The following is a 13,902-nucleotide window of genomic DNA, read 5'->3' as shown; positions in this document are numbered from 1 at the left end:
TTTTTAAAAAACACTGTGGAAGTTAATTCAATTTCTGTAACCAAGTATAGATGAAAAGCTGTGTAGTACAGTACAACCATCAGTAAAGTATTTTTTAAGATACAGATTAGACAGCAAAAGAAAGAGGTTTAAAGGTTCAGAGGGCTGACTAATGTGTATTAAAGCTACTTCTTGAATGGACCATGGCTTAATCCTTTTGCTGCCAGTCAAGACAGTGATTAAAAATCATCCATCCAAGGAACTGCTTCTGGATGCTGATGGGCCAGGTTGGGGGGATGGTGTTAAGTGGGTGGAGAAAAGGAGGGTTTCATTACATATGGCTGATGTCTGAGTAGTTACACTTTGAAAAAAGGGAGAGAAGGAAAACTTGGCTGGCCCAAAAGTAAGAGAAAACAGAGAGGAAAAACTCCCTTTGCCTGTCATGTAATCATAATTTCTGAGTTCCTCCGAAGAGAACTACGCCACTATCACTACCCTAAAGAGAAGGCAAAACTGTAAAAACAAAACAAAATTCAGCACAGAAATATATATATATATATATATATTATATGTATATATATACACACACATACATATATATATATCTTTTAAATGAAGGAGGGTTTGTACCGAAATAACTACCTTAACATTGATAGCAAGGCTCTTAGCGAACCTTTTGGTGGACTTGCTCAATCTCTTTCCAGATGCAGGGTGTCTGCATATTTTTAAGTAGCTTTTTTTTCTGTCAAAGGAGCTTAGCACTGGTGACAGAATAAAGAACTCTTTAATGTGGATATAGAATGAAAATATACCTTCTCCTTTGACCCTGATGGTAGTTCTGTTATGTTTATATGGTTCCTTTTTTTTTTTTTTAATCGAGTTATTAATAAACAACATAAAAATAGTTGTGGATAAAGCATATTTGTTTTTTGGTTAAGTAAAATAAATGAAGATTTACAGAGGATGGCACTAAAACTTCTTTCAGCATTAAACATTTAAATAAGTGATGGCTGTGCTGCTGCTTTTTGAATTCATGTATTCTTGCTAAAATATTTCATCTCTCAGGCTTTCCTGCACATCTTATCCATTCTAATGGGAGAAAAATATGTTGGTTTCTCATTTTTTCCAGAAAACATCTCTTTGAGTGTCTGGCACTCTCAGGTCCTTGAACAGAGAGGGTAACATATTGCTGATAGTTTTAGTCCAATAGATTTACTTCAGATTAGCCGAAACACATGGAGTCCTCAAGGAGCATACATTTTTAATAAAACAAAGCAACATGCTGTAAATTACTTTCCTCTGTCCCTTAGATGTATTTCCTTTGAAAGAAGGGGAAAGAATGAATATATTGTCATATATAAGGCTTAAGTTGGCGAAAAAGAAGATAATTCAGAATATGGTATACTATTAAATTTATGTATACAGATGAGAAAAATGAGTGCTATGAGATCTATTTCCCACAGATCCCGTCCCCTCCCATCCCATCCCCTCCTGTCCCATCCCCTCCCCTCTTTCTTTCTTTGGTTTTACTGCCTGAGAAATGGGCTGCACAATGTTCCAAGGTATTTTGTAAAACTTTGTGTTTTACAAAGGATCTTCCTTAGAGTAACACTGTAGAACCTGGTCTTCCCTCTGCTTTAGGAACCCTGTATTTTCATTGCTAAATTATAGGCAACACAAAGTAAACTGGAAACTCTATCAGGCTCTGCTGCTATTGCTTCATCTTTTGGACAGGAGATCTGCCTCTGGGGATTTAAATTAATCCTTATTTTCTAGAGGTGTCCATAGTTTAGAGAAGGAATGCAGACTAGAAAATATCATAAAAGTACGGTTTTAATGAAAAAGATTTCCATACAGGGCCCTTGCACGTATACAGTGCTACTGACTGAGTAAGCAAGTAAGTACTGACCAGCAGAAAAGTAGAAGCAGCTTCCATGAGAGGTTTTTCAATACCTTGTTCTTATGAGCTGGAAGTGAAAGTTTCCACTGGCTTTAATAAGTATTTTAGTTACTATTCAAAATCAGGCTAAAGAAAGCTACTGAAACAGACTTACTTTTTTTTTGCCCCGGTGTGTGTGAGCATTTGTACATCATTAAGTCAGAATCTCTACTCACCACTTCATCTGGAAGTCTTCCAAGTGCATTTACAAGCTTAGTGGAAAGAGGAAACGTGTACTGGAACAAGCTCAGCCCATTTCTGCTTGATTTAACTAGGTATGTCCTTTGTGAAAGTCTTGAGGGAATGCTGGGTTATCCATTCTTGATAACAAGCCAGAGTCCTGAGTAAGCTTCGAAGGAAGTGATCGTAAGTTCGTTATCAACTAATCTGTTCACAGTAATTAGGTACTGCCACCACCACACCCCATACCCCTTCTAGAGAAGAATGATTTGTCTAAAAGCCAGGAACTGAGAACATCCTGGTTGTACTGACTTTCTTGGAGTTAACAGTGGTAGAGATGGCTACATACAGAGGGATGTTCATGCTGTCTGTTTTGGACATCTATCTCTAGAGGAAAAATATTCCCATCACGTGGTGGCTGTTTCACTCCATTTTTTAGAAAAAAAAACTAAGCAGGTGGCTAAAATGTCTATTTTATCTATCTATCTATCTATCTATCTATCTATCTATTTATTTATTTATTTTTATGGCTGAAATTAAGGTCTTGGTCTCAGTTATGTCTGGAGGAACTTACTTACCAGTTCATTAATGACAAAGAAAAACTGACTTAAGCAACATAACTTTCCACTGTGCCTTTTTTCACTTTCTCAGGCCTGTTTTTTAACAATATAGTTTCATGCTAACTCACGCTGTCTGCAGTGCTACAGGTAGCAGAAGCTGTCTTTTTCCTAGCTGAAAATGGGAGAAAAAAAATGCAAGAAATGTAATGATAGAGTGAACAGGTCATAGCATGGATTTATATTCCTGATGTGACTCCACAGGCTGATGAAGTTTGTGGCACTATTGTGAGTGTTCATATTTATACTGATGAGGAACTTGGAAGAAATAGGAAACGCTGCAGAGTGCAGGAGGAAAGCACTTTACACTTCAGTCTCGGAGGATATAACATTTTTATTTATTCTAACTTCCAGTAGCAGCATTTTATTTTATTTTATTTTATTTTATTTTTCTGGCATACTGTGGCTACTTATTTTCTCCAGCACTTCAGGTAATGCAATACCTGTTCATCATTTCTTGTGGCTGAAATAGAGAGGATGAATATTCATGTTCTGCTAGGTGATTTTCTCAGCTGGGACAAATGCAAATGGAAGACAATATTAGGTTGATCCTGTAGAAGACAAAGGTGGTGAGAGAATGTTAAATTTACATCCACCTGCAAGAGATTGTGGTTTCAATATGGTTAGAGTGTGCTCATCTGGGGGTGAGAGGTGGGGCACTAGCCATCCAGATTGGTTTCTTAGAGAAGACAATTCTGTTGGCTAGCCGCTGTTTAATAAGTGTGCTCTGTCTGTCATTCAAGATCCTGAACAAATTATTTTTGTCTGTTGTGGAAAAAATGGAATTCCTCTCTTGTAACAAAAAAAAAAAAAAAAGTCATTATGACTGTGAATTTAACACAGGTTCATTAAAGTTAGTGCAAAATAATATAAGGGTGCATTATCAGCCTGTCTTGTCTTCCCTCCCTTCTTCCCTCCTCTCTTTCTCTCTTTCTGTCTTTCTCTTTTTCTCTCTTTCTCTTCTTTATTTCAAGTCATGCCATGATGTTGGATGTTGCTGAACCTGTTTGGTTGCTTTGTAAAATATGGATGAACACATACTACCACCTGGAGCAGCTACTTGGCTCGGCCACTGCTATATCTGACTGGTTCACAAAGACATATTTATTCTGGTTGGCATTAATTAGATGGAGACGGCGGGAAAGAACAAAAGAAGAAAAGAGAAGTTATTGCATTCCTGAGCTGATAATACATACAAGACTGACAAGTGGAGAGGAACCTTGCAGAGCATAGGGCCTCTCTCTACTGGCAACCGAAAAATCAGCTACATCAACAAACATTACTAAGAAATAACCCAATCTAATGCACTCTTTGCAGCCCAGTAACTTTATTTTTCAAGGGACTTCTGCTTGGTCTATTTGATCTAAAGAAACCTAGGTATGTTACCTTAATGACAGGTATGGCAAATAAAAGTCTGGAATGGAAAATTGACCTTGCAGTTAGTATTAAAATGCTGTGCATCTTCACTGTGCTAGGCACTGTTACGTATCATATCCACTTATTTGTGAACTTATTGCTCAGCAGATCTGAAACTTAAAATAATCAGTGGATCTCATTGTCATGGAATGTTATGAAGGCTCAAAGTATAAAAATGCACTCCAAAAAAAAAAAAAAAAGAGGGAAAATAGCATGCTGATGGCTGCCCAGCTGCCTGTTACCAGCAATTCCAGGGAGAGGTTCAGTCAGTAACTGTTTTGTTCCTCGGTTTTTATTTAACTCAATCATCTTCTATGGGTCATAGCTTGCTGATGGTGAAGACTGCTCATTTTTCATAGGAAACATGAGATTTTCCTAAGAAAAATATGCCAGTATTAAAAATCCCTGGTTCAAATAGATTAAAACTAATAGCTGCAACATGTGTTAATTCTCAGCTGGCCAACTTGTGTTCTCTGTGGCATGTTAATATCATTCTAGTATGATCTTGAGCTCTTTAAACATAACTGATGACTGTGTGATGGCTTCTTCTTCTACAAAAACCTTGACACTCATATCAGTTAGAGGATTTTTGTAATTTCAAACTCCAGATCTGAAAGTTTCATAACAATTAATCCCTAATGATATTGTTATTGCTTAAATAACCACAAGATTTTTTTTTTTTCTTGAGTCACTATTGGAGTCTTTGTTCATAGCTTTTACCTGCTAGATTGCATTGTTATTTAAAAGTATTTTCATTCTTTCTTGCTTGAGAATAAATACACGGTTCCCCATTGTTTTGAGCTGGGAGGTACACTTTTGTGTTTTAATTTATGCTGTAATTTATGATGGGTCATAGTAGTGGGAGATTCTTCTGATGAAAAGCAGAAAGCAAACTATCATATTTCTTTCCTTGTCTCTTGTTTAGCATTGATTTTTAAGGGAAAATTCTTTTACATATACTACCATGACAGTGCTACTGAGACCTGCAGGGGCTCTAGGTAGCGTAAACATAGTGACATGCTCTTATTTCAGGTTGACAGAAACCAATACTTATACGATTCTATAATCTATAATTTGGCAACAAGCTTTGTCTTTTATTTTCTAGATGTGGGTCCACTACCCTGACAAAGATGCTAACAGGAGGATGGAGAAAAAAGAGTAGGATACAAGAGGAAAAACAACATAATTAGAAATGTAATAATAAATATGGGGGGGGGGGAAAGTGGTTGCTCTGTTACCCAAAATTGGTGCTCACTTAATTTCTTTCAAATCACTAGTAGTTAAAGAGAGACTGTGATTGATGGGATTAATTAGAGCTATATGTTTAACAAGTGCTCCTAGCTATAATGAACTCATTAATTAAAACTTGAACTTGCTAAGAAGTCTCTTTACAATGCATACTGGTTTATGAATTTTCTCTTTTTAGTTTCTGAATGGAGAAAAAGTCAGATGAACAGGTCAGTAGTGCATACAAAAAAATAACATGTAATACTTTACAGTGATTTATGTTTCTTTGGAGAATCAGAAAAGCACAAATCAACACATAAATCATGCATAATCAGCAAGGCCAGCCTTTGTGGCGATATTTTCTTTAGCAGTCTCTGGAGGTCTGAGTTTAAATTCATCTTATGTGAGGTTACGAGAACCAATCTCTGAACTAACTGTAGACTAAGTATATCATTTTTACAATGTTTGAAGCAATTTGCTTTCCATTGAGAACACTGAGTATCCATAATCATCCTCTTTATGGACTTGCATTTGTAAATATCTCTTCACTTATGAGACTAACACAAGGGTGTATATGTTTTCATACATGTTGAGGGTCTTGATCCTGCAGTCTTTTACAAGCATAAAATGCACTTAAGCCACTCAACAGGCACTATGCTGTTAAGTCAGGATTTGTGTTCCCTGATGCTTTGCTTTGTTTTGCATGAGCTAATGTTCTGTATTAAAAGACAGTTTTCTTTTACTAATACATGTTAAGGCTATTGAGTTCAAATTGCTGATGGTCCTCATTCATTTTAAAATACAATGATGCAGTGAATACAGGAATATCCCTGGAAGACAATAGATATACCCTTGAGACTAAAGATCATTTCATTAGCATACATTTGCTTTGTCTCTAATTCTCTAAGTATTTATCTATGTACTTTATTTAGCATTCCCAGGAAATTATTGTATCTGATGCTGTCTCTTAGTCCTTGCAACATGATTGCCATTACTATTTTCAGTGAAATATATCCCCTTCAAAGAAAGCTGTAGAACAATGGCCTCAGTTGAAAACAGAAATGAAGTTTCAGCAGCAATTCGCATGTGTCCGTGTGAATGAGAAAGTCAGAAATTTATTAAAATTGTGCTAATCATTTGAAAGAACATTTTATTAATATGCAAATAATAAATTCTAGTATGCAGTGCTAAGTTTGTAATTAAAGTAATAGTTTGATAACCACACAAATTTTAGATAATTATATGCTTTCAAAATATTTTGTAGTTGCTCATTACATTAATTTCTGTAAAACAAAGCATAGAGTATTAGAAATATGTATGGCAAAAAGAAATGTAGTTGGACTGCCTGTGAACATACAGTGTCTGAGTGAGTAAAGATAGCATATGGTGGTTTATATCAAGTTTAATGAAATTGTTTTGTACCTATCAATCTTGATCACTTTTCTGCAAATTTTCAGGAATTTTGAGTCAAATGGAATTAAAAGGGAACTTTGACCTAACTGTTATGTGATTCAATACTTGCAGTTTTCAACAGCAATTCTTTCAGAGAATGATATAGCATCCAAATATTAGGTATATAATATATTGTTTGAAAAACAAGACCAAAACAACCTTAACCTACCTATTTTGTTCAGGTGTTGAATGAAGAAGCTAAGTATATATCAGTTAAAGAAAATTCTTAAAGAGAATCAAAATGAGATTTAAGTTTCTGATGGCATGATATTCAGATTTTTTCTGTCTTTTAATTAAATGTAGCAATTTTGGTATGGAAATGCTAATTCTTCCTTAATGAACATTGAGTCTGTACTTCTGGAGCTCTTCGTGAAACCTATCTTTCAGTTTTAACATTGAAGCATCCCTGTTGCCTTCAGCAAAATGGAGAGCTGGGTTTGAGGCTAAAATATATTTTTAATTACTGTAAGTATAGATATGCATTACTACTTATGAATACCATACAATTGTCCACTGAGACTAAGAAATTTGTTTCCGTGTTTAAGAATATAAATTCAAATTTCTAATACAGTTCCTTGTGACCAATATATAAAAACATGAACAGACTCAAGCAGTGTATCTTGAGTTTTTAGACGTGATATTCACATTCCAGTTTTTTGAATCAGAAGAACATGTAGAGGTAAAGAGTAATCAGACATCCTCTTTGTAAAGCACCTCTACTAAAGAGAATAATCTGCCTTTTATGTTGGAAAAAAAAATAATATGTAAAACTATAACACCACGAGCAATTTAGATATAGTCAGCAGCCCCAAAGTCAAACCTCTCTAAACCTCCCAAACTTTTGAGGTTACCTGCATTGGAGAACTCATTGTCTTCTGTGCCATTTAAGATTAATTCCTTTCTTAAATACTGTAGCAGAGGCTTTGACTTCAGATGAGTATTTTAGAAACTTCAGGCTTTATGTTTAGTAAGTTCCAGATCAAGTTTGATTTGGCATCATACTGCTAAAAGGTAGCTTACAACAAAGCAATGAAGCAAAATATATACATATATAATTTTCTTATGTTTTCGATACAAAACATTTCTGTATGATGAGTTTGGACAGGTAAATAAGCCTTTGGTCTATGCTGCAGTAAAAGACAGTAGACATAAAAAAAGAACCAGTTCTTGTGGATTTGGCTGGGGTAGTTCATACCTTTTTTTTTCCTTTCTTCTTCTTCTTCTTTTTTTTTTTTTTCTTCTTGTTTTATAAGCATACACTTGAACACTGATGGTCTTTAAATCTTACTTTACCAATTTGATCTTCTTGGACCAAATGGTCTTCCACTTGATCCTCCAATTTGTTATGTCTCCATGAGCCTGCCCTGATCACTCCCTCAGGGTCCTTCATGGGGGCAGATTAGATTTCAGTGCTGTATCATTAATCTAACAATTTGGAATAGAGTAATTAATCTTTTCTTTCCCTATCCAAAACCCAACAAGCAGCACTGAGCAAATGGTTTCAGTGATCACAAGGGAATGTTAAAAACAAGTTCTGTGTAGCAGTGAAATGGGATGGGAGTAGCTTTTCTTTTTACATCTCCCTGTCTCACCTACCCCTAAGATTACAGGCAGATTCTGTGTATTGGAAGCAAGAAGTTTAGAAAGATACTATGTTGTCTCAATATGGGAAATTTGATATTTGATGGTGCCATTCTTAATCTATTCATCTAATATGAATCAAGTACTACATGTTTCTCCTCCAGTGAGGCACAAATTGTTCCAGGATCACATGCTGCTACTGAAATTAGGGTTTGATTTCCTCCAGAGGATGTTAATGATGAATGGGTCATTTATAGTACAGTTTATTGGGCCAGATTCAAAGAATATTTAAATACCATTATAAAATGCAGATGAAACATTAGGGGGCAAATGGCATACCTGCACAGACTCACTCATCATTGTCTCAAGTTTTCTATCCATGAGACAGCAAATGGGTTTTATAGCTCAAAGAGCAATTAATATTAAAACAACCATTTGAAGAAGAATTAGTGCATTGGTATCATATGAAATAGTTTCATATTAAGAAGCTGTTCAAACTCACATGAGTTGTTCTTGCTGACATGACATTTTTTATTTTTTCCAAAAAGCTAAGTTGCCTTTTTCTTCCTTCTATGCTCTTCATATGCAAAGAGAATCACAAGGTCCAAATACTAAATAAATGTTGGAAGCATCTATACTTTCTCCATTTGTTATATTTGTGGTGGGCAGTGATATGTGGGCAGGATTAAGCAATAATGTACTGAAGGTACTTGCCCAGGGGAGGAGAGCCCTACACCTCTGTTGTGTTGTTCAGAACAGCAATGAGGCTGCTCTAACTTTGGCACTGCTCAGCAAAAGAAAGAGATGCAAATGTCTTGCAGATCAGCCCCTTTGTGCTAGCTGAGAATATAACAAGACAAGAAAGAATGGAGATGCATTATTATCATACAATCCATTATTATTATTTTTCTTCATCAGAAAATCCTATGATTAGCTGTATAGCATAAGTAATTCATGAGTCTGCTCTCTTGCTTGTCTTTGATAAAGTGATGAACTGCAAACATATTTGCATATTTGTTTTAATTGTTAATATTAGAACAGATCTCTATTTTGATCTCGTTATACTATGCTATGGTATTTGCATAGCACGTACAGGGGACTGATTGGAGTATCAACTGCTTGGTGCCTGGCAAGCATTACCTGCCAATCTAAAAATATATATCCGTTGCCCGTGGAAATAAGATTAAATACAATTCCATAAGTACTTGAGCTTTTAAAGAATCTTGTATTTCTCTTCCGCATTTGAAATGAGTGGCATAGAGAATTCTTTCATGTAAGGTAGATGGCAAAGTGGCAAAAACAAGGTTTCTGAGATTGTGTATTAGGACACAAACAAACAAATAAAAATCTCACTTTCTGGCTTTCTTAAAAAACCATCTGGAACAATTTTCAAATCCAGCTATTTTTATGAAGTTATTTATGCCTGAGTTATCAACAGGATAACTAGACCCCATAAAAAAACAGTACTGGATGTTTGTGTTTCAGTGAATTTCAGTAATGAAGCTGGAATAGAGTTTTGTGCCCCATCTAAGTTGCTTGATAGTTGCCGAGATCAGATAATCAGTTGTGCTGATACCATATTTTTTCTAGTGGAAACTTTCAGCAGAAAGGGGGCATTGGTGGCTGATACACCTTAAAGCTTTTTTTACTAAGATTCATGAGAGCTCCTAGTCGGTACCATGCACAGGCACAGCTGTCCCTGAAGGTGGTATCTCGTGATTATTTGATCACATTCAGTTCTATATCTCTGTCTTTCTGCTGCATGAGAATTGAACTCCATGTCCAAAGACTTGCCTGGTGGGGCTTTTGTAGATCTCATTAGATGAATGCAAAAAGGAAGGCTAAAAGTCATCTATATTATACTTGACATGAATTAAGAAAGTGGAAGAAGGGAGATTAGTATGGTAGACGATGTGGATTTTTCTCAGCTGCATTTTAAGTTAAGACTACTAAATGCTAACTAGAACAAGCTAGCATAGCCAGTGGCACAAGCAGGAGTATTTCAGGCTATGGGATTTAACCAATAATGGTTTACTTGCACATGTGTGTGTGCATACTTATGTATGCGATATGAGAAATGCACTGAACCCTTCATAGACACACCATCATATAGAGACACTCAGATATGCTTTGGAAGCTCTTCCTGGGTTATTTATTAAAACATATGCGATGGTACCCTCAAACTGAAAAAGCAGACATGCAGAAATCAAGGTAGGAGTATCAGTAGAATTAAGATTATTGGAACTGTTTGGCATCAGTTTTGTGATTGTTTAGAAGATTTGACTACAAAAAGCTATTTATTTATTGAATCTTTCAGACTGTGGCTGGTTGTCTACAGGCAAAGGGCATGAAAAGCTTAGGCTTACTATAATGTGAAGAGCAGCAGGGCAGCAGCTGCCAATAAAGTTGATCTTCACACTGATTTATCTCAAATGTGCCTGGATGAGTGAGCCAGCAGGGCTGGAGGGACAGTCCAAAGGAACTGCATGCTGCCATTTAATGAAAGCTCAAGAATAGGATACGAGCTGAGGAATCTAAAATCCTTCCGTCTCGGACTTACGCTATGGCCCCTGCTGGGCTGGTTATAACTTGACTTGCCTATAGATTACCCACGGACATTTAATATAATGAAAAAGAGTTGCAATAATGGCAATCCCTCTGCACATCTGTCTTCTTTCTGCATGCTCATTTCTTCAGTTACAAGCTGTCATTCCACATGCATGCTAACCAACGCTGCCAGAAGAAACCTTTAAAAAACCTTATGAAGGGTGTGCACATGTGAGGACTCCAGTCCATTGTTTCAAGGAAATGAAATGGATAGGAAATTAAATAATCACAACAGTTGTTTATTGTTTCAATGAGAACAAAGTGCTGGCTCAACCACGGAAGAAAGACCAAAGATGGTGTGGGTTTGCATCCTTATGTTCAGACATCTGAGGTATGTTTTGTTTCACTTTGCCGTGTTACCACTGTATTAAAGAAGGCATTGCAACATGAAAAGCAGAGAACACAAGGAAGCAATTCTTTCCTGCTGTTTCCACTTTGCATGAATTTTTAACACCTTTGTTGGAGACCAAATGTCTGGTGTGACTTCAGTCAGGATTCTTCCAGGGCACTTTGCTGAAGCATTTGTAGCTTTCCGATGCATTTTGCTGCTTGTGTGCAAGCTTAGTTAAAAAAAATAAAATAAAAATTGAGTGACATCTATTATCTTGCATTTCACCTGCTAAATTTCAGAAAACGGGGACTCCATGGAGTCTTGGGCACTGTGCTCTTTCAGACCTCCCCTATTTTGGCTGACTCCTGATGAACTGTCATCAAGTTTTTAAAAAGTATTTGGAGAAAGCAATAAATACCCCTTTCTGAAATCCTCATTCTGCATGTGGCAGGTTTGGGCAGCCCAGATGGGTCTCCTGTCATGGCCCGGGTGCTGCCACTCCCTCATCACTCTGTGCTGGATTAATTTCTTCCGGGGCTGAGCTTGTCTTAGGCTAGGCTGCCTGGCAGTGCCATCCCACAGCCACCAGGCAGGACATTGGGGTGCCCCACAAGAGGACCCACTCCTCCCAGCCTCCTACCCCTCTTTGGGCTGGGTCTGGAGAGAGAAAGCAGGTATTTCAGTTCCAGCCCAGCAAGAAGGGCGGCTGGCTGGCTGGCGGAGGCGGTTAGGTGGAGCGGGTTTTCCTGCAATTGTAGGGGAGGCTTTCCTGTTGTGCTCTGACCACGGCTGCCTCGCAGTGAAGGAGGCAGGCAGCACCGGGACAGGATTGCTGGGACGGAGGCAGCTGTTGCCACTGAGCTGCCAGCACCATCCGAGGGGTCATTACAGTCCCTGTCTCCGCAGCCATGCCCCGGCCAGGAGGAGGAGAAGGGCGGGATGCAGCGGTGGGTACCCATGTAGTGGCTTCTTGCCAGCCAATACCGGCATGGGGGGGCTTGCCATTGCAAGTAATTTGGGAAATGTTTTTGAAGGTGTTTAGCAGTCATAAGGGAGGAGTGGAGTTTTGGTCTGTTGCTGTGACAAATTTTGTTTTCAGTACTGGAAACTCAGGGGAGAAAAGGGGAACTTTTAGCAGTGAGTATTTGTCATCTTGTGTTTTCAAATGAGGGTTTGTTGTTGTCTTGTTGTCATGAAACTAATAAGAGAGCTAAAGGGAGCACTGGCATGTTCATACTGTTAACAACATCTGGAACATTATAATTCTGTTTTAAAAGTAACAGAGGAAGGCTGAGATACATGTTTACATGAGAAGAATGAAAAAAATGCAGTAATTCCCTGAAGTCTGCTCCACTCCTTAAGCAAAGTCTTTCAAATCCCATTTATTTATTTCTAACTGATGAAGTTATATAACATAAACCTATGATGGCCTAGAGAATGTGTTTTTTCAAAGGATGTGCTTTTTAGCACTAGTATACTTAGAGTGATAGTCTGGTCACCACAGTTATTTTATACATAAGTTCAAAGGGCTACAAAATGCACCACTCATTTGGAGGAATCAGAAGCAAATATAGCCTACAGGTAGAGAACTTGTATGATTTTCCCAGCTCAGTATTTCAAACTGAGCAATTTTCTGAGAACAAGATAAGCTCACAGTCAGGTAAGTATTAAATTGGATAGTTAGCAAGCTCCTGGGGAAAAAAAAAAAAAAAAAAGGCAGGAAAAATAAAAAAGCTTGAGACTGGAGGTGGTGCAGAAACATGCCAATAATTCTTGCAAGGGTGCTACTCTCTTTATTGCAGTAATGGTGACTTAGTTGATAACTGACAGGAGACAGACGATTTATTCTATTTTTTTTGGATAATCTGTGAGACTTCATGTGTTGTGGATGAGTAGGGTCTCAAAGGGATGTAATTAAGCTATTGTTTTCTCTTTCCATACTATCTTAAAACCTAATAATCTATTTTCTGAGTGACATTAGGAATGTTTTGGTAAGAGACCTGTCTGGGGTATTGATACAGTTGTTCAGAAGTGATTGTTCATATTGGTTGATCTTTCCTGCTCTCTCTTAGGATATTCAAAAGACTATTTTCAGGACAATAAATTTGAGGATGTCAAGTAAAATACCCCAACCACCAATAGTCAGTGGATACTCTTCATGTGTGTGTATGTGCATGTCTGACCATGTTTGGCAGAACATTCCGCCAATAGCCTTATAGTGGAAAAACATTTTTGTTAATTTCATAATGCTACTTGGCAATGCCATTCCCAAGATCAGGAGCTCTCTGAGCACAGGAGAAGAGCTGTACAAACCAACTACCACCTGTGACTCCTGGTTCTTATCAAGTGAAGTATAAGTAAATTGGATCATTTATTCTTATCACTTTACTAAGCTGGATTAGAAACTGGTGTTATCTTGTTTCTTAATTTACTTCAAATCCCAGAGCACCTCTCTGGTCATCAATAGGGTTTAAAAAGAACTAGTACTATTCACTACTTTGGTTCCTAAGCTGCAAATTACATTACTGATACAATTAGCCCTTTGCTGCTCTGAATTTCTTATCTTGAAGCAA

General features: G+C 37.3%; 1 protein-coding gene across 5 annotated transcripts in view; it reads left to right on the top strand.

The window, feature by feature from the left end:
• Nucleotides 1-13,902, top strand: part of MID1 (midline 1) — a 250,455-nt gene that overhangs the window by 121,658 nt on the left and 114,895 nt on the right. Inside the window, exon 1 of one of the 5 annotated variants that reach the window (XM_084537852.1) lies at nt 12,129-12,276. The exons of 3 other annotated variants lie outside the window; for them this stretch is intronic. The gene's annotated coding sequence lies outside the window, so the exon portion shown is untranslated. Of the gene's footprint in view, nt 1-12,128; nt 12,277-12,445; nt 12,467-13,902 lie in introns of those variants that run through there. One more of the 5 variants, XM_084537856.1, reaches the window with a different exon arrangement.

This window comes from Aythya ferina (assembly GCF_964211825.1).
Source record: "Aythya ferina genome assembly, chromosome: 1".
Lineage (NCBI taxonomy): Eukaryota > Metazoa > Chordata > Aves > Anseriformes > Anatidae > Aythya > Aythya ferina.
This window is presented reverse-complemented; position numbering and strand designations above follow the sequence as displayed.